This window comes from Centroberyx affinis, unplaced genomic scaffold, assembly GCF_046629955.1.
Source record: "Centroberyx affinis isolate AG114_WGS23_722 - 3 ecotype Tasmania unplaced genomic scaffold, CSIRO-AGI_Caff_v1 ptg000898l_1, whole genome shotgun sequence".
In the NCBI taxonomy this organism is placed as follows: Eukaryota; Metazoa; Chordata; class Actinopteri; order Beryciformes; family Berycidae; genus Centroberyx; species Centroberyx affinis.
Window position 1 is genome coordinate 380,631 of NW_027279484.1, and position 18,879 is coordinate 399,509.

The following is an 18,879-nucleotide window of genomic DNA, read 5'->3' on the forward strand; positions in this document are numbered from 1 at the left end:
TCATATCCCATTTATTTGTTGTGAACTTGTAAAAACTGTGCGGAGCTGACACGAGAACTGATATAAAAGCAAATAACTTCAGTAGTACGTGTCAGCTGTCGCGAGTAACCACTTTCCTTGTGGATTATTGGATATCTCCGTTATTGATATTTGAATTAGGAAGCAGACAGCTTGAAAGGAGGGATGTTTTCACAGGAACCACAGCTCCCCTGAATTGTTTTTCTCTGAAAGCAGTGAAGCTAAAGTCTAGCCACCAAAACCAGGCTTTGCCCAGGGAGTTCTCACACTGACAATGGCCTACTCTCTAATGTGATAAGGAGGTGGTCAAAATCTCAGTTTACTGTGTAATTGCAAGGTGAACATTTCCCTGTGTTTACCTATGGCTTCATGAGTTGTAATCACTCACTAACCAGAGAAGACACCTTAATGTTTACCATTTGTTGGAAGAATGAACCAAGGTTAGTGTCAAAAGTCACAGTACTGGGGGTGGATATGGGAAGTGGAACAGTAACCATTCCCTTCTCAGGACACTCCCACCTCCTGATCACTAACCGAGTATGAGATGTAATGACCTAAAATCCCTCTTTCTCAATACAGTAAACAGCAGGCAGGAGGGCGACTTGATTGTACCTGAGGTGATGGAGCAAGTAGTTTAGTTTTATAGCTGTTTTCTTGACACAGTAGCGCAGCACAGCCAGAGGGCCACATCACAGTATGTCATGAGGATTCTGGGAACTTTTCTGATGCTTGTGTTATTAAAAGGAATTCAAGTGGTTCATGCCTGATCCGCAGACTGCAGGCCATTTGTCTTTGCATGGCTTTTTCTTGTTATAATTAGATTATGCAAGCCACCAGGATCAGTTGTTCCTGCAGCCGCTGATTGTTGGTACAGCTTGCATTGTGAATTCATGAGCAGCCATTACAAGCCAACAGGTTCAGACATTCCTTTAGCTCTTAAAGGAAATATCCACCCTAAAACACTTTCATACTGTTAAAAAAAACAGCTATTGCAGATGTACAGTACCCTGCAGTCCTCAGTCTGTTTTGTTGTTTGGTGGTGTATTTTTCTTGGATAATTGGCCACATATAGATGGCATGTTGAGATATTTCCAGTGCAGTTTCAATGGAGTTTAATAGGAGAAAAAAATTCAACTGTCAAACATCAACAGTAAACGTCAGGTTTTGGTGTCAGTCCCTCAGAATCAAAGGGCAAGGGCTTCTTTCTAGTCTCTACATTTTGTACCGACGTTCAGCAATCATACAGGGAGAAATCTATTGTTGAAAAGGCAGAGATACCAATTTCTCCACCAACAGTAGCTTCAATAGTCCATAATGCAATGCTGTCACAAGATGTGTTTTGCGAAGGGGTTCCTGAAATGCTGGAATTTACCGTCTCATGAAAGAGTTTTGGTCCTAATTCAGTGAAATATCTACGATGGGAGATGCCCACTTGATAACTCCAACAAACCTTCATTCAACCTTTCCTCAACCAGGAAATGGGGTTGTTGGATAGGCATTCCCCTAATATTATGATGATCACATCAGACCCTGTATATCAGTAATTGGGGCAAGATGCACTGCAATGTCATGAGGCTCAGTCACATGAGGTTGCGAAAGCCCTGGAAGTGCTGACTAACTGTTTTTTTGACGGCTGAAATTACATTATTATGTTACATCACATTATATTGTTCAAATGTTACTTATCTGATAACTCACTGCCAGTTACAGTTGATGCCCAAAATGAACTGAGAAGTTAATTCTATGTCTAAAATGGAAACCACACAGTTGGTAATGATGATAGTGGCTTCAGGTGGACAGGAGGAGGAGTGAGCACATGGATTAACTACTTTATCTTGGGTCTTCTTCCTTAAAGGACTACACAACTTTTTGGGAAATTGGCCTGTTGGTAAACTTAGCCTTTATGTTATGAGAGGATTGGCAGAGAAAAACCAACACCAACTGTGGATTACTGAAAGGTCTTTCCTCTTACGTTAGACAATGCTAGTTGTCTACGGAGACTTAACATGCTGTATGCTAACATGTTAGCATTTGCACAGGACAGAGGTATCTACCAGAGACACAGGATGGTTTTGGTTGTCCTCAGTAGAAGGTAAGTTCACCAACGAGCCAATTTCCCAAAAAGTCGGTGTAGTCCTTTAGCATTGTATATTTGAGTGATTTTCCTTAATTCAGAACTATAAATACTTATGAGGATACTTTAGGATACTATGAGGATACTATGATGATCTAGGCTACTGTTTTTTTTAAATGTTGCTATAGTGCTACTGTGGAAGGCCATTCAGTTTCACTCTACTGTATTGTGTGAAGATTTGAAATATTCGCAGGCTTTGTTTTGAAGCTCACAGTCTAAATTTCTTTGAATTGTCTTGTGGATTTCGGTGGTATTTTCAGACATCTTCAATGAGGGAAACGTCTTCTTTGCCTCTCTGTTGCATGTCGGTCAGCTAGACATTTCAAGCAGTGCTGCCACCCAGCACTACCCTTGCACATTGCATCATTGACCGTTGATAAGACGGTGGCTGCGGTCGAATAGTCTTTTTGCTTAGGAAGGTTCCTAACTGAGTGAAATGACCCGGAAGTATCTAAGTGGCAGCCATGATAAGAGCTGTTGGAATTCTCTAAATGCGAAGGAAAGGTGCTTCAGTGCTTCCTTACTTAGCTCCTTTAGCATAGGATACACTGGACCATCCTTTACGAAAGGAAAGGAGATAATGCCATCCCACAATTCCTTGTGGCAGCAACATTTAAAGCGACGCACCATTCGGCCTTTCACGAAAACAAACGACGCAGATCATCATGCAAGTTACCGTTGCTTATTAAGCATTTTCCATCTTATGCCATAACTTGCTAATATGCTTATATGTTTTGAACTTTCAACAACATGTTAAACCCATAGGCGAATTATGAACGTTACGCTGCTGTTGTAAAATGATCAAAGTGAAGTTAACGTTGTAGCGTAACCTATGCTCAGTTTGCGTTAGTTATTTCTTCATTCTGAGCGTTGTTGTATTGCCAGCCTTTAGGAATATCATTAATTAATTTGACTTCAGTCACAGATGCTGAAGCTCTTGCCTTAATAAAGGCCTGGATCAGCCATAACAACTTCAAAGCACAATCAAGTCAACATTTCAAAGTGTTTACTGAGTTGTGTGGTGGTTCTTAAGCTATTATATGCATAGGCTTATAATCAGATCATAATCAGCATATTAACCATAACACAGAAGTCTGTCTTTCAAGAAAAAGGGATATGAGACGTTTTTAGTCAGATGATGTTTTGAATTCAACATGTTTGAAACTTGAGAATGATGAGATATGTACAGTAGTAGATTTGTAAGCCTAACATGTTATGCCTATCTTGCTTGAATTTAACAATTATTTTCATACAATCATACTAATTGGGATTCATGGGTGAGCGTGAGCAACCATTCTCAATGTGACAACCATTTCCTTTCATTTTTGTGACTGTAGCCTATATTCCTTTTTTATTTCAATTCCAACCTTGGTGATGAAGCGATATTTTTCACCGTGTTGTCCACGTTTATATAGCCTGCATGAAACAACATGGTAAGAATGCACGGGGCGAAGTATCTAAGATGAGCTTTTCGTAGTCCAACGTTGTAGTTTCCCCATGGCAGACCCACGTCATTAACATCCACCATCGCATAATTATGGAGCCTAGTGTAAGTGCAGTCGGATTCTCTTAGCACCGCGGTTGTCTTTTCCTAAGCCCTTATGAATTCTCCTTCACATCTTTCCTTGACCCCATGACGTTTTCCAACAAGGTCAAGGAAAAGTGGTTAGGAATAGGAGTTAGGACGTATTTTTTTGACTATTCGACCGCAGCCGGTGCATCTTATATGCAAGCAGCCTGAAAATGTAAAATTTATGTGACACGTTGATAAAAATCCATGTTGACAAATTTGAATAAATGCCAATTATTTCGACTAATCGTTGCAGCCCTAGATATTTTATGGGATTTCAAAGATGACGTGACTACTGCATATCATGAAACACTTTGTATATTCAGCTTGGTTAGTTTTAAGTAACTGAGTAATGATAGATGAGCAAATAAAACCAACACAATAGCCTTTTTTCAATAGCCTGCATAGCAACCCGCTGTGAAAGAGGTTCTTTCCATCTGCTCCTGGCATTTTTCTAAGGTTAGCTTGTCAGTCTGCCTGTTTCTCTCTCACACACACACGCACACGCACACACACACACACCACACACACCTTTTTTGTGTGTTTCCTCCTGTTAGTAAAAGTGTGAGCTATACAATGTCAGTGGCTTTGTTCTCCAATGGATCAGTATGTGCTGGCCGCCTGGCCGAACACAGGGTGTCAGAGAAAGGTCAACCTGATCATTACCTGAATGTCTTTTTGTTTGTGGGAGATGCATAATCCTCTGCTCTGGTCAGCAGTTACCTCCAAAGAGTGTGTGTGCATTTGTGTTTGTTTATGTGTGACATAAAGGTCTGAGCTTGTATGCATATGCGATAGGGTTTAAATGCCTGTCTGGTCTGGTAGCGATCATATGATTGGGTCTGTGGGTGGAGGTGAGCTCAGTGGGTCTGGCTCAGGATGGCATGTGACTGCAGCTGTGAATAACGGCCATAGAGAAGACTTGCGGTCCCGTCGGGTGATGCCGTCTTCAAGTCACAACTACGTAGTCTAGAGCAGTGGTTCTCAATCCTGGTCCTCAGGAGCCAGAACCCTGCTAGTTTTCTATTTTACCTGGTAGTTGATTATATTCACCTGGTGCCCCAGCCTCCGTCTGACCCTGATTACACCAAGTGAATGTAATTGAAATGAAAACCAAAACCAGCAGGGCTGCGGCTCCTGAGGACCAGGATTGAGAGCCACTGGTCAAGAGTGTCAATTCAACACAGCTTAAAAAGTTAAATATAAGTTGACCTTATGAGTAGTTGTAAATGGCACTTTGTTGTGTGGAGTGTGACTGAGGTGCGGGCTGTTAGGCCAAGCAGGTCAACAAGAGGATGTTGAAAGTATGGCAGCCCAGACAGACAGGTATAGCCATAGTTGGTTTTGTGAGACAGTGATTTTGCCACCCATAATTAAGCAATATTACACGAGAGGGATGCTTACGGACCTCAGCGCAAGCGCCTCGGTCCTGACCGCATCACTGTCGTGCCAATAATGACGGTAAAGCACACCCTCGAGTGTAATATTGCGATTATACAACAGTTACCAACAAAATAAAAGATATAAACAAAATGTATTCATATTGTGGGGCAATTCGCTCTCAAAATAAAAAACTTTTTGCTAGTGTTATCTCCGTTTCCCTGGAAATACATGGGGTCTGACTAATAACTGGAAAACAATCAGTCACGTCAGTAGACTCCTATGTAATGGAACCTAGTTTGCTACTCCAGCAAGTAGGCGGAGCCTTAGTAACGACCTAGCAACAGAGACGATTTCTAGTCCCTGTTGAGTCAGCCAGCCAACTTGAGCTAATGCTTTCTAGAGATCGCGGGATTTCCCAAACTGAATAAATACCACACATATAAACACAAAACTGCCTTGCTAGCTCAATCTTGTTGTAACTAAGATATCTGCTGAAAAAAATAATTTTTCCATGGACAGATTTAGCTACTATGTCCGCGAACTTCACATGTATTTCTAAGCTAGTAGCGCCGTGTCACCGACTCAGCTGATGGAGGATGCCAGAGCGTCTGGTAACATCAAGGCTGAACAGAGTTAACATAGCGTTATATTTAAATATATTGTATGATAATATATGGCGGAGTAATATTTAGTGATGAGCACGGCTAGGTGTGCTGTCATGCTGATTTGATCACGTTCTAAATGTCTAGTTGACCAATCAGATCGCTTGGTCGGAACTACCTGTTGTATAATCTTAATTAGGCAACAACAAGTAGCTAAAGGAAATCTCAATGACAATTGCACCAGTAGGCTTGATCAGAAAAGAAGCACAACCCTCGCTTGGTATGTTCAAGCCCAATTCTTCTGAAGATAAACAAACATCCTGGGGCAAAGTGCTTTCGGAGTCTCATTTACCCCGCGGTGGAAAACTCTTTCTCTCTGAGGCACAGAGGTGGCAGGAATGGTTGGGTGTTGTTGGTTGGGATGCATGGCTTATCACATGTCTTGTTTTGCTTTGCATCCATAGTGTAGCAGTAAAATGGGTGTTGATATATCGCTGTGTTGCTTTTGAGGTGGGGCTCTCCATCGTTCATGTCAGCTCCCAGGGTCTTATCGGTGACTGCTTTGCTTCAACGACAATGTCATACAACTCAGTCAGTTTCTACCCAACTGACCGTGCCACAGACACAATCAATCAAAATTATATTATTAATTATTGTAAAAAGGGACTATTAACCATTTTTTTAGGCAGGACTTTGTTTTCTATTTGACTTAAGTCAATACATAATTTTAGTAATTATCCATTCTTAAAGAAAATAAAAAATCAGGATGTCAAGTTGTCAGTGTCTATTTTGGGTAATTGAATATTCAGCTGCATTCAGTAGGAGAATATGGGATATTATCAGGCATGTAAACTTTTGATCAGATTATTTATCACAGATACACAACTTTATTCCATTTATTATTTTACTGTATCTGTGTAATTCAGTGAGTGAAACCTAAAAAAGTTCCAGATATCTCTTCAAAATGCATGCACAAATACATTTTCGGGTGTGAGTTTCCAGCAGTTTTCTTACTCAATTAAACAGATAATACAATTCAACCTTGTGACTCTTCTGTTGTGATAGGTAGGTAGATAATTCAATCACAGCATGTATGTCATGAGTGTCGGATAAGGTTTGAGGATTGTTAGGTTGTCTTCTCTTAGAAATGTGTACAGTACTGTTCTAGGTACATCCTCAGATTTTTGGAGTTTATCACTATAGCTGCTGACCAAATAATTGTTTTTTTTTTGCCGACGTTTGTAAGCTTGCTACATATTCCAGGCATTAGGAACGAGCTCAACTCTTATCATCATAGATTAAATTCTAGGTAAGTTTTTATTGTTGACTATTCAGTTTGAATTTTAAGTTTTTTAAAAATGGATTAGATTGAAAAGGTTGAAAGGTTGAAAAGTCACAAATCAGATGTCCAATTTGAAAGTTGAGTGTAAAGTTCCTAAAGTTAATGATCAATTATTTGGGCACGTGTTTAGGGGTTTCAATCTACTTCTCACAGCAGTCTTATGCAGCTGCTCCGTCTCTGCAATCATAATCCTAAAGGTGTGCGCACACTATTCCACTATTTGTGCTGATAATATGAAAAAGTGGGTCACGTATTGTGCACCTTGTTTCCATAACGTCAGATGCTGTTTTCATCTGATGATGACGTGCAACATCTTGTTTACTTCGTAAAATAGATCTAGGTTACATGAACAAGCACTTGCATGCGCTACTGGTCTGTGTTTTTGTGTATTTTGTTTGACCATGACAAAGTCTCCTTGCAAAGCTGTGGGGGTGGAGGCAGAGGAGCCAGTCAAACTATCAGCTGCAAATGTTGGCAATTGGTTGGCTCACAAAACATGCAGTCAATGTCATGTGTGTTCCTCTTAAAAGTCAAACTTTTCTCAGTTTTAGAAAAAACAACAGCACATTGCATTCATCTTGAAAAAAGGGGTTCAAAAGGGATGTCTCCTCGCCAAGGAAATAGACTTGGGCCAGGCCCATGCAAATTTCATGCTGTTCTGGACAGCTGGTAACCTGGATTCTTATTCGCTCATCAGCACTTTGTCAAAGTTATGCCGTATTGTTCTGCTCACAGTTGGAAGTTTGTGACATCATATCCAGAGTGAAATGATTTTGGGCGAACCTATGACATATTAGTTGTGTGATAAGATTACTACCTATGGCATAGTTTTATACATAATTTAACTGAATGATGTTGATTTTACATAGCTAAAGTGAAAAATGTGTGTATTGGTTTGTTGTACAGGGTTAGCAGTGGATTTAGGTTTCCCATTAAATTTCCCTAAACATTCAAAAAAGAAGCTGTGAATCGGAAACCGTCAGCCTCATGATTTCAGTGGTGATACCCAGCCCTAATGTTATTATGAGAAAACCTGGTGAATTTAAAAAAAAAAAATGATTGCAGATGACTGCAAGACACTTTCGTAAGAAAGCACTCACAGCACTCCAAAAAAGATGGTGGCAGTTTGAAAGAAATGAAATTAAAAACAAAACAAAAAAGGAGTAGTGTGAACACACCTCCTAGTTTCAGCCCCACCCCCCGGCCCAGCAGCAGCAGACTCACAAGGCAACGGACCTCCTCACCTGATTAACCACTCAGGGCAAAGTTTGCCCCAGAGGCTCTGCTACTGATTGGTGGAGCTCAAAGGTGAAAGCAGTTTAGCAGTCCTGCGTCTGAGCTGCCCTGACCACCAGATTGCGTCAAGTGCCAGCTCAAGAGGGCTTTTCTATTTTCTAGAACCTTTCCCTACACACACACACACACACACACAGACACACACACGGCTACGAAAGAGCATCAACATTTCATGCTCTCATATTGTTTTAATTTTTTTGTTTCATTTTTCTGACTGTTGTTTTGAAAGATGTAGTTTGTTATTTTTGTCTGTCAACAACTCAACATGTCAATATATATTTATTTTAATTTGTTGTGAAGCCCTATCAGTGGATACAGTCATGCAAGCAGAAGTTTCAGAACAACAGAGTTGAAAATTCCTGGGCATTAATGTATCATTTAAGGCCGGTGTGAAGGTATCTAACCACAACTGCTTTTGTCGGATTTTTCCCAGCCAGAGTTTGTCAAGAACATAACCTCTATGGGTTTCCATTTCATTGACATTGCATTTTCCATCTGGTTCAGCTTCTTCCTCTTTCATTTCTCTTGCCTTTCAATCTGTGAATTTCTGGAGAAGTCCACTTGTAAAACACTCTTCAAAGGAACAGCTTAAAGACTCATGACATCTGCAGTGTGTTATCTCAGGGACCTAAGGAAATGGAGGGATACAGTTGCAAGTTAAATTTCAGCACCACTTTGTTAATAGATAGGACGTATGTAACAATATATTGTCACATGATATCATGATATAAAAAAAGCTGGTATGACTACTATGGATAACAAAATTTACACATCAATATCAGATTTTCATGCCACAATCACAAAGCCTTGGTACTTTTAAGAGTATAGTTTGGTCTGTTCTCTCTTACAGTTTTTTTCCTCCTACATGGCTACATGGACCATTCTATTTCTGTAGTCCATTGCCTTGTACCCATTAGAAACTGATTAGAGTTTTGATCTACACTTTGTCCAGCCGTTAAGAGGGCCTCAGTGCTGTAGCGCTAGCCTGCAGGGTAGACCGGAAGAAGGAAAATACTGAACCCTGAAGGTCCAGCTCTGATGGCTGTGAAGGGAGACTGAGGACATACTGCATGCTGGTCTTGAGTCCTCTCAGCTGTGAGAAAATGCATTTACAGTACACACCACAGTGGCACTAAGCCATTACCTGCACCTGGTCCTGATTGGGAAAAAAATACTCTTGATTTGCAACCTACTGAAGGGAAATATGCAAGCAACAAATGCGACAGCATGGTCAAACGAAAACAAAGGCATAGCTCTTTGATTAAGTAGAGGATTCATTAAATCTGCTTAGCAAGTGGAACAGAGAACAAACGATCACTTTCTGTTAAAGCCCCTCCCCACATGCTTCAAGAAACAAACAAACAAGCAAACTGAACAGAATGCAACAGAGGAGTACTTGTGTAGCATTAGCCTCTTAGGCTAACAAAGAAAAATGATTGGACCGTGTCCTGACTGCCACAGCGACAGAATAGTCTATTTGGATCAAGCAGACTGTTGTGTGAGCTGCCACGGCTTGAAAATGGATTGCACAAGCCATTAATTATTTAATGCCCATTACAAACAAATAGCCATTAAATATTCATATCTGTCCTACTACAATAGTTATCCTTACCGGGTCCTCGTTTGTTTTGAATTTGATAGTGCACATAAAGTCCCAGACACACACCATCACCATTGTGTTCTACCATAGGCGCACCCATTTCATCGTAACCACTGTTTCACAAAGTTAGGCTGTACACAGGACAGACACAACAACGGTAGAGTAAAAATACCAGCAGACTCCATTATTTGTGCCATAATTTGATCCTCAAAATGATCAATATTTAGACGAGTTGGTTGACATCAGGTACTGAGTATTTTGTTCTGCAGAATCAACAAATGTTTTAAATTGATGTGATCAATGGGACACACACCTGAGCCAGCATTGTGATTGTAGGCGTCTGTCCTGTGAACTAAAACCCTAAACTAACATTCCACCTACTCTGCTGTGACCTGAGCTGGTGTTTTGTTGCAAAACACCAGAGATGGTGGTTATGGTTGGTCTCCATTTTCGTCTGATTATTTACATAGCGGCAATAGCTTTAAACCTTATCATTGCATCACAAACAAAGGTGCAACCACAACAACAAAACAGGCAATGAGAGTGAAGCCCTCTGAATGGGATATCTCACCAGGAAGCGAGCTTTTACATTATTGTCTTCATTATATGTGTATAATCCATCAAAGCTTCACGGGACAGCAGTTAGGATTTTAAGAGGGGGTGTGAGGTGTTTTTACATATTATACAGTATATCACTCGTATCACCCAAAGGGGCCATCCAGTAAAAATGAGTCAACCATCCATTTTAGGTATCTCATTGTCTTTCTGTGGTCACAAGAGCATTGTTGTGGAAGCCCTCAAATCTAGATTTGGTCTCCTTGTCACTCCCCTGCTGTCACTGTTGCCATGTGGTTTCCAGTTCTCTGTTGTGCAGTTATTCCTGTCACCAGCCATGGTCATGTGGCTACCATGTCATCTCCCAAACTCTGTCACAACTCTCTCCAGTGACGAACACTGCTAATAATAATAGCTACTACACTATGCCTGGTTCATTTTTTGAATATATCAACTTGTGTATCAGTTACTCTGGATATGGCAGACCTGGGTCACATGGTAGTTGCAAATCATTCCTAGCGTTTGTTAAAACCTGCAGGGAATGTCAGTTGGGATGGGGTTTACTGCATCAGAACAATTCAGATATTATCATGCACGTGTTGTCAGTCACGTGCATGATACTATATTAAATTTACTCCAGTCAATCAATTCCAGTCATTGTCGAAACGTTCTGCCCCTTGTATTCTCCCATGTAGAACATCTCCCATTTGTCATGTATTAAAGCTAGAGCAATCCAGAAAAAGCTTTGGCAAATACTGTTTGGCCTTGATCTAGTATACACACAGATTGAGTAATAGGACCGGTCATGGAACATGATCTTTTCAAAACCTTCAGACACCAATGTTTACAACAACACAAAACTGTTTTTTCAGCCTCAAAATGCGTTTAAAAATTATGTTTATTTGCCAGTTGTCGATCCTCATATAAAGAGCTCAGCAATTATGTTGAAGAGTGAAAAAATGTTTTTGTTGGAAAATTGGCTAACAAGGTGAAAAAATAATTTTTCATTTCATTGTGACTTTAAGTGTGCAGTGGGCCAATGTTCGCCTGACAGGTGGCGCTAAATTCAGATTCTGCGTTTGGCCCGTAATTCCTAAAAAAAACTATTTTAATAAAGATATTCTAACCTTTCTGAATTTGATTTCTTGCCCCAGTGAAACACTGACACTGTTGAATGTAATTGTTAGGTCAAGGCTGTATGGAGCAGTTTGTAAACAGATGTGTCTCTTTATTGCCTGGGGCTGCTGTGTGTGCTGACTCCACCAACAACCCATGGAATGATTGTGCAGAGCTGGTTCTCACACACAGTTGGCCTTGGTGCTTGCAACTTCAGAACTGAGTTGTGTGTTCTGTTGAAATATGATTCTGTCGAACGTCATTGTGCTACTTAATGTTGTGCCAAATCGAACAATGTCAGGTCCAGCCATTATCAAATGCAGATGACAGAAACCTCTCAACTATTTGGCGAGGCTGATTGTACACATCATCATATTGTTCAAGCACTTTTAGTAGCAATCTGTGTTTAAATCCCTATGGTTGAACAAGACCTCTGCTTTACATTGTTTCTCATGTTTCAACTGTTCAGCTAATGACGTGTATGAAAAATGGACACTAGACAGTAAAAATAGCCTGTGTCACAAGGCTGCTTTCTATTTCCAGAGTGTAGTTGTAGTCTGTTCTGGACATACAACAGGGCTCCTGGGAGAACACAGATGACCAAAGATAGTCTCCAATGGCTTGCTTGAAGAATCAAGCCAGATAAATGATGAGGGCTCCCTATTCCCATCAGACTTGTGAATGTGCCGTAGGAATAAAATGTCAAACCGAAGTTGGGCCAAATTTATGATATTATGCATGCCATGAATTATCTTGCAAGGCAGGGAAAGTATCTGAAAGACTGATGGTGTAGGCCTATAAGTGTGTCTGCAGTTAAGTGCACGTCGGGGTATACCACAATGGCAATCAATAGCTTTCTCATCATAGTTGAGGAGGATGAAGAGAATGAAAGAGGGAGGAGAGAGATCAGAGTGCTCCGAGTGAGCAACACCATTAGCCAACCTCCAATGAGAGGAACTCTCTGTTCTCTCCCTCTCTCTTTCCGTTCCCAGTGCTTCTTGGCAGGCAGAGACAGTAGGAATGTGAGGCTGCTCTGTGCTCCTCTTTGCTGGTCTGTTGTGGTGTGAGGGCCTGGGCCCTGGCCGGCTAGGCTAGGCTAGGCTAGGATGGGCTGGACTGCACTGAACTGCACTGCACTGGCTGATTGTTGTTTCTGCAGCACAGGGAGGGAAGAGGCGCCGCTCCCTGGCGCCCCAGCAAGGCATGGCCGCCCCTTCCTGTGTGAGGCGCTGATGGCTACCAGATGGCGGGTGAAGAGAGAGGAGGAGGGGTCCCATACTCTCTCCCTCTGTCTTTCTCTCTTTATGCTTTTTGCCTTTATGTGGCTATTTTTATGTCTGTATCCTCTGCTTTTCCTCTTGCACAATCTCTCTTTCTCTTCACCTCTTCTTCATGTTTCTCTGCCTCTCAAGTTTACTCCAACAGCACCAGTGCTGCTCAAATAGTGCTACTATTCAACCCACGACCTATGGAGGGCAATGTAGGGGGAGACTAAGGGTGAAAGGGAGAGTGATGGAGAACCTGAGTATTCCCTCTGAAAGATTGCCCCAATAGGAGGCCCTTTTAAAACTTGCATGTATATCATAGCATGTAAAAACCACTAGAACCTTTTTCTCTTTGTCTCCGGCATACATGGCCGCACTTGACGTAACACATCTGCTTGGCAAAGTTTAGCTCTGTTCTTAGCTGTGGCTGGAGGCTGACCTATCTGTAATCTAATGCAACCTCTCCCATAACTAGTCTTATGTTAACGCTAAATCACATATTTTGGCCAGAAAATTGGCATGCTACATTTAATAACTGCTCCTGACAGAGTTAAATCCAATATAGTTTTTTGAGAATTTAGATTCAGTGGTGACACTGCTCACATCTTCACTTGTGTATGATCAGTGTAGCCTTAACTTCAGGCTACAAATCAATAGTGATTTCTGGAGATGTCATAAAAATGTAATGGGCTGGAAAAATATAGGCCTGTGTGATTTTTGAGATCAAGTCGGCCTGACAAAGAAAAGCCATTGCTGCCACAAATCTTGTGACCGAGGCCTTTCAAACAACTTCCTCTTTGTAGGCTAGTCTACTTTTGAGATGGGCGAATTTTGCAGATGTGAAAGATATCAGTAACAAATTGCCCTTAGCATCAAGATTATAAGTTGTGCCCATGGGTGTGAAATAGGCAGCATGCACAGCACCAAATAATGCCCAAAAGTTGGCACAAATAGTTGCATGTGCTGTCTATCAGCTAATTCTGCAAATAGATAGATGAGTCTTAATGCTCATGTGAGACTTTTTTTCCAGGAAGCTTTTGTCGTATTCAAGTGCATATTTTGTGCGTAAAATTGTTTGATGATGGGAGTGCTCAGTTTTGAAGGCAGCATTTGAGGGTAGCAAATGTGTGCGACTTTGTCTGTGCACATTTAACTCCTATAGTTCACCTGTCACTTCACACACACACACACAGACGCAGCTGGCACTAGCTATGTGTTGCTGTGTGATCTGACCCCAGCCGGTGTGTCTGCAGGCCCTTAATATAGCCCACTGCTGTCATGGTAGTTCTTCCCCCTCTTCCTCAGCTCTGTGCTGTGTGTGTGTGTGTGTGTGTGTGTGTGTGTGTGTGTGTGTGTGTGTGTGTGTGTGTGTGTGTGTGTGCGTGCATGTGTGTGTATATTTGTCCCAGCCTGAAGACGGTTAGAGCGAGGGAGGGGGTGATGGGGACGGTTGGGGTGTCAGCCTGGAGACTAGCTGCGAAATACTGCCACTGGCCTGTGTAATTTCCCAGGTTACTGAGAGTCAGTCAGGCTCATAATAAAACGGACGCTACCTGGTATCTAATCTAACCTCATTCTCTCTTTTCATTTGGCCTTCAAAAATCTCTTTCAGTCTAATTTTTTTTTAATCTGTTTCTTTCTGTGTCTGAAAGTAGGGGTCATCAGAGTGTCTAGACCAAAGGACCAGGAGTGGACAGATAGATGACTCTTTCTTGTTTCTTGCTGTTCACCAGTGATCCTCCTGTGGCCACTGTCCCTGATTGCATTAGAGAGTTACTGCGGGGCTGCTCGATATCTTTGGCCTGGCCTGAAGCCAGAGGACGGGGTTGAATACACACACACACACACACACACTGAGACACACACACCGAGAGACACACAGACATTCGGTGAAGACCCCTGCTCTTGGAGAGTATTCTGCTACAGCCTGATTGGAAGCTTAGAGTCTGAGACCTACTCCCCTTGTCCACCTACTTCTTTGGCTTTTCTGTGAACTTGCCCTGGCACTCCTCTTTTCTGTTCACACATATTGCCAGTGTGTCTTGGAAACTTGTGGAATACCTTGATCTGACAATATTATGTAGGGTCAGCTCTTCCTCTCAGCTATAAACCCATGGCATTTGGATAGGCGACTGCTTGAAATCCGAGTAGAAGTCAAGGTTAGTAATTTGTTTTGGTTGTCACTATTTTTTTAAATATAATTTGGGTCAGATTACAAGATGTTAAAGTCAACTGTGTGTGCTTTCTGGCTTTGGATATAGCCAATAATAGTGTTGATAAATGTCACAGGCCAAAATGTAAATGGTACACCTTTTTTAAATCTGACAAGTAAATGTAAACAGTATCCTTCTGTCCCGATGCCCCAGTGCAGTTCTGCTTTAAATAGTGTGAAGATGCAAGGGGAATTTCCAACATAAGCCTTTTATGATCTGCAGGTTGACTTACAGGTGTTCAATGTAACAGACAAATTTACAGTTTAGCTGGGATTAGAGTGGCAGTGTTGCTACTGTGTATATAAATAATAGGTTTCTCAACATCTTATGTACTGCATATACTAACAATAAATGGATAATTATGTACTGCAAGTTGCATTACCTTTTGTCAGTGGTGTTGAAATGGGAAAATTTCCTGTCATCAAGTCTTTGCATAGACATTTTAAATTACTAATTCAAAACAACAGTTCACTGATTACACCCAATATTACGTTCCGCAGTTCTTAAAACTTGGCATTATCTCTATGTGCTTTGGCATGTGTTTTTAACTTGATATGCATCACAGTTTAGTGTATGTTCCAGTGTATCAGTGTGCATTGTTTTCTCTTTACCCTGATCTACATTTGGCTGGGCTGTTCTGTCCTACTCTATACAGACCAATAAGAGTTGAGAGGAGAATTGTTCAGGCCCCTATCTTCAGCAGCCAAGGAACAGCGTGATCATGTGAACCGAGCCTGCCATGCCAATGGAATGTGTTGAATTCTAACGATGCAGCTTCGACAAGTGCATGTGACTCTGTGCAAAACCTCAGATTGGTGAGGGCAGGAGAAGGAAAAGCAGATAGGATGAAAACAGGAGAGGAGAGACAGCAACAGGCAAATCATAGATAGAGAGTAGTGTTCAGGGTTATGGAGGGGCAAAACATGCAGGGTTTTAACCTCCTCCTTATCTGAAATGAACCATTTGAAACAAATTTGGAAGACCAGACAATAAGGAGACACTGTGGGAATGTGATAAACTTAAGTTTTAGAGTGTTACATGTCCTCAAGTCAGATGAGTCAGTCTTTATCTCTAGTACACCATCAGTTCTCATGGCTGGCAGTGGGCTGCCATTCCACTCACAAACCAAACCTCAGAGTATGCAGATTGAATAGGGTACTGTTTAAGCAAGGGTAATTAAGTACATTGAGTCTGGGAATCATAAATAAAGGAGCCATAGTAATAGTAATTGTAGTATAGTAATTGTGGTGTACATGTACTAGCCAGGGAGTAACATTGAGTTGCTGTTTGTACAAGTTTATTTGTTGGGAGAGAGCAATAAAATGTAAATCAATTAGTCACTCGTTCCTTCCGCCATTACAATCAGTGCAGTCATTTAACCAACAGATCAATAGATCATTATAGGCTATCCTATAATTTTCATGCAGCAGGATGACATAAGAATTCACTTTGACCTTCCCGCAGACGGGGCAAGCAAAGAGATGAATTTCAAAAGTGTTCTTACATAGCTGAAAATGACAAAGAAATTCAGTGTTATTTACTCTAATTAATATGATTACATTATTTTCAAAAATTGGCTCCGGGGGTGTAGGTATAATGCACATGACATATACAAACTCCATTTCTCCATGTAGTCCTTAGCTTAATGTTTCCTCCTCAGTAGGGTAATAGCTATTGATTGATGACCTGGTTGCTACCCTTGCCACCACAAGAAAATGTGAGTGCATCCTCACCAGCCAATCATGCCAGAAGAAGCATAACTACGACTGGCAAGAAAATAACAAAGATAGACCCTCTTAATGTTAACACAACAAAGATTTACTGGCAATAATGTGATCTTGCACATGCACTTACTACTTTTTCACTCCTGTCAAGAAGACAACCAATTTAACCCTGATATGTTAGGTAAGGCATTGCTGCACAATAATAATCCCTAGTCCATAATTGCTGCACATGGAGCAGTGCATTTTAATTCACATTCCAGTGGCTGGAGGGAAGCTGTGACACTATAGGCTGTTACTTTGTCTTGATTTTCTATGGGAAAGGATGGAAGTAACAGTTGGCTTTTAAACATCCAGGCTTTTGGTGATTAGCTTTTGGATTATTTCATCACTCGGTTGACCAAACCTTCAGTGATCTAGATGAAAGTAGCCGCCAAGGAACTTGAGCAAGCGTACGTCATCGGTGATCTCAACGTGATGACGAGTGATGGTTGTGCTGAGGAAGGAATAGAATCATTTCCAGTTGGTTTGGAGTTTTTTGAAGTAGAAATAGGGTGATGCTGTGGTCAGGGCTTTTTGGGAGGATGGGGGCAGGGTGGCTGGTTAAAGGGGTCAGGACAGTTTATTTGAATGTAGATAGATGCTTAAAATCTCCTGCGCAGTCAGTGAATAATTGTGGTGTTAACTGTGTCAGTAAACCTTTTGTTTGGCCTGACTGCAGGTAACAGTGCCTGAATTAGATGGCTACAAAACTTAGTTTGCACAAATCTAGTCCTTTATTCAATGGGCAGAAGAGACGTGGTTGAATAACACAAGGTTTGGAAATAATGTGTGTGTGTGTGTGTGAGAGAGAGAGAGAGAGAGAGAGAGAGAGAGAAAGGGTGCAGGTGAGTTGAGTACAAATGAGTGCAAGCTATTGAGCAAATCTACAAGCATGTAAGCACACACCCACAGAAGCCAACCCACAGCTGAAGAGAGGAAAAAAATTGCTGATTGTTTTGGGGCTGTTTGCGTAATAGTTTACTTGGAAAATATTTTGCATTGTTACCTTTGCTGCCTCTGTTGCTGGCGGCCTGGAATGCATGTGTATGTGGGATTCCAGCACATTCCTCCCCAAAGGTGAATCACTATACGGGTTTCACATAGACACACATGCAGCACACACGCTCAGAGGTATGCGTGTGTATCACACACATTCCCTTTCAACTGAAAGTGAAGCAGTATCATATGAATGTGACAGTCGAGAGTGGAGGTGTGTACCAGTTTCAAGGGACTGGTTGAAAATGGAGGTGTGTCTCAAAAGTTGGCTGAGCAACAGGCCCAGACATGCTCAACACCTCACCTCGTAGAACAGGACACCAAACATACACATGCAAGTATTAAGAATCAGCATGTTGGATTTCTAATCTGTGAAAGGTAGCTTTCAAAGTAGCCAAAGAATCATTTGCAGTGGCTCTTGAGAATATAAAGGGATTCTGACAAGTGGCTGCTGGTTATTAGCTCTTCTTCCTTTGTGTTACTTATTCAGTGGCTCATTTCACATTTTCATTGACTTTTTGATTGATTGTTAAATTAAGGACTGGACTAATCGGAAGTCTAACGGATACTTCGTTATTGAAAGCAGTTTTGCCAAATAACCGACCACCACTCTCGTGAGTGGAACACGGCTAACAAAACAGAACTGTCTGAGTCCATTTCCTTATCTTAAGATATGGCATTTCAAGCCATTTCCTGGTGGACTCTTCCCCTTTTGCCATAGAGAGGCTAATTAGATCAGGTCTAAGTCAACCTCTCACTGGCTAGTAAATGTGATTTGGCATAATTTTCATTGGACTCTGATTGGATTAGACTGCTGCTGCTCACTATGGGCGAGGGTTAGGGCTGAGACACACACACACACACAAAGTGGACTGAGTATTAACACAATACCTGTTGTTATACTGATTTTGATGGCAATTCTAAGCAATCAAAAGTCAATAAAAGGCATCAAATAGCCTCAAAATAGAGAAACAGAGTTTTCTAGTGCTTCAAGGGTGTATGTATGAAGAAATATTTTGAGCATGG

The 18,879-nt window shown here is 41.3% G+C and overlaps 1 protein-coding gene across 2 annotated transcripts in view; it reads left to right on the plus strand.

Moving 5' to 3' along the window:
* gab1 (GRB2-associated binding protein 1) overlaps positions 1 to 18,879 on the plus strand; it is a 59,682-nt gene that overhangs the window by 1,598 nt on the left and 39,205 nt on the right. The window lies entirely within an intron of this gene.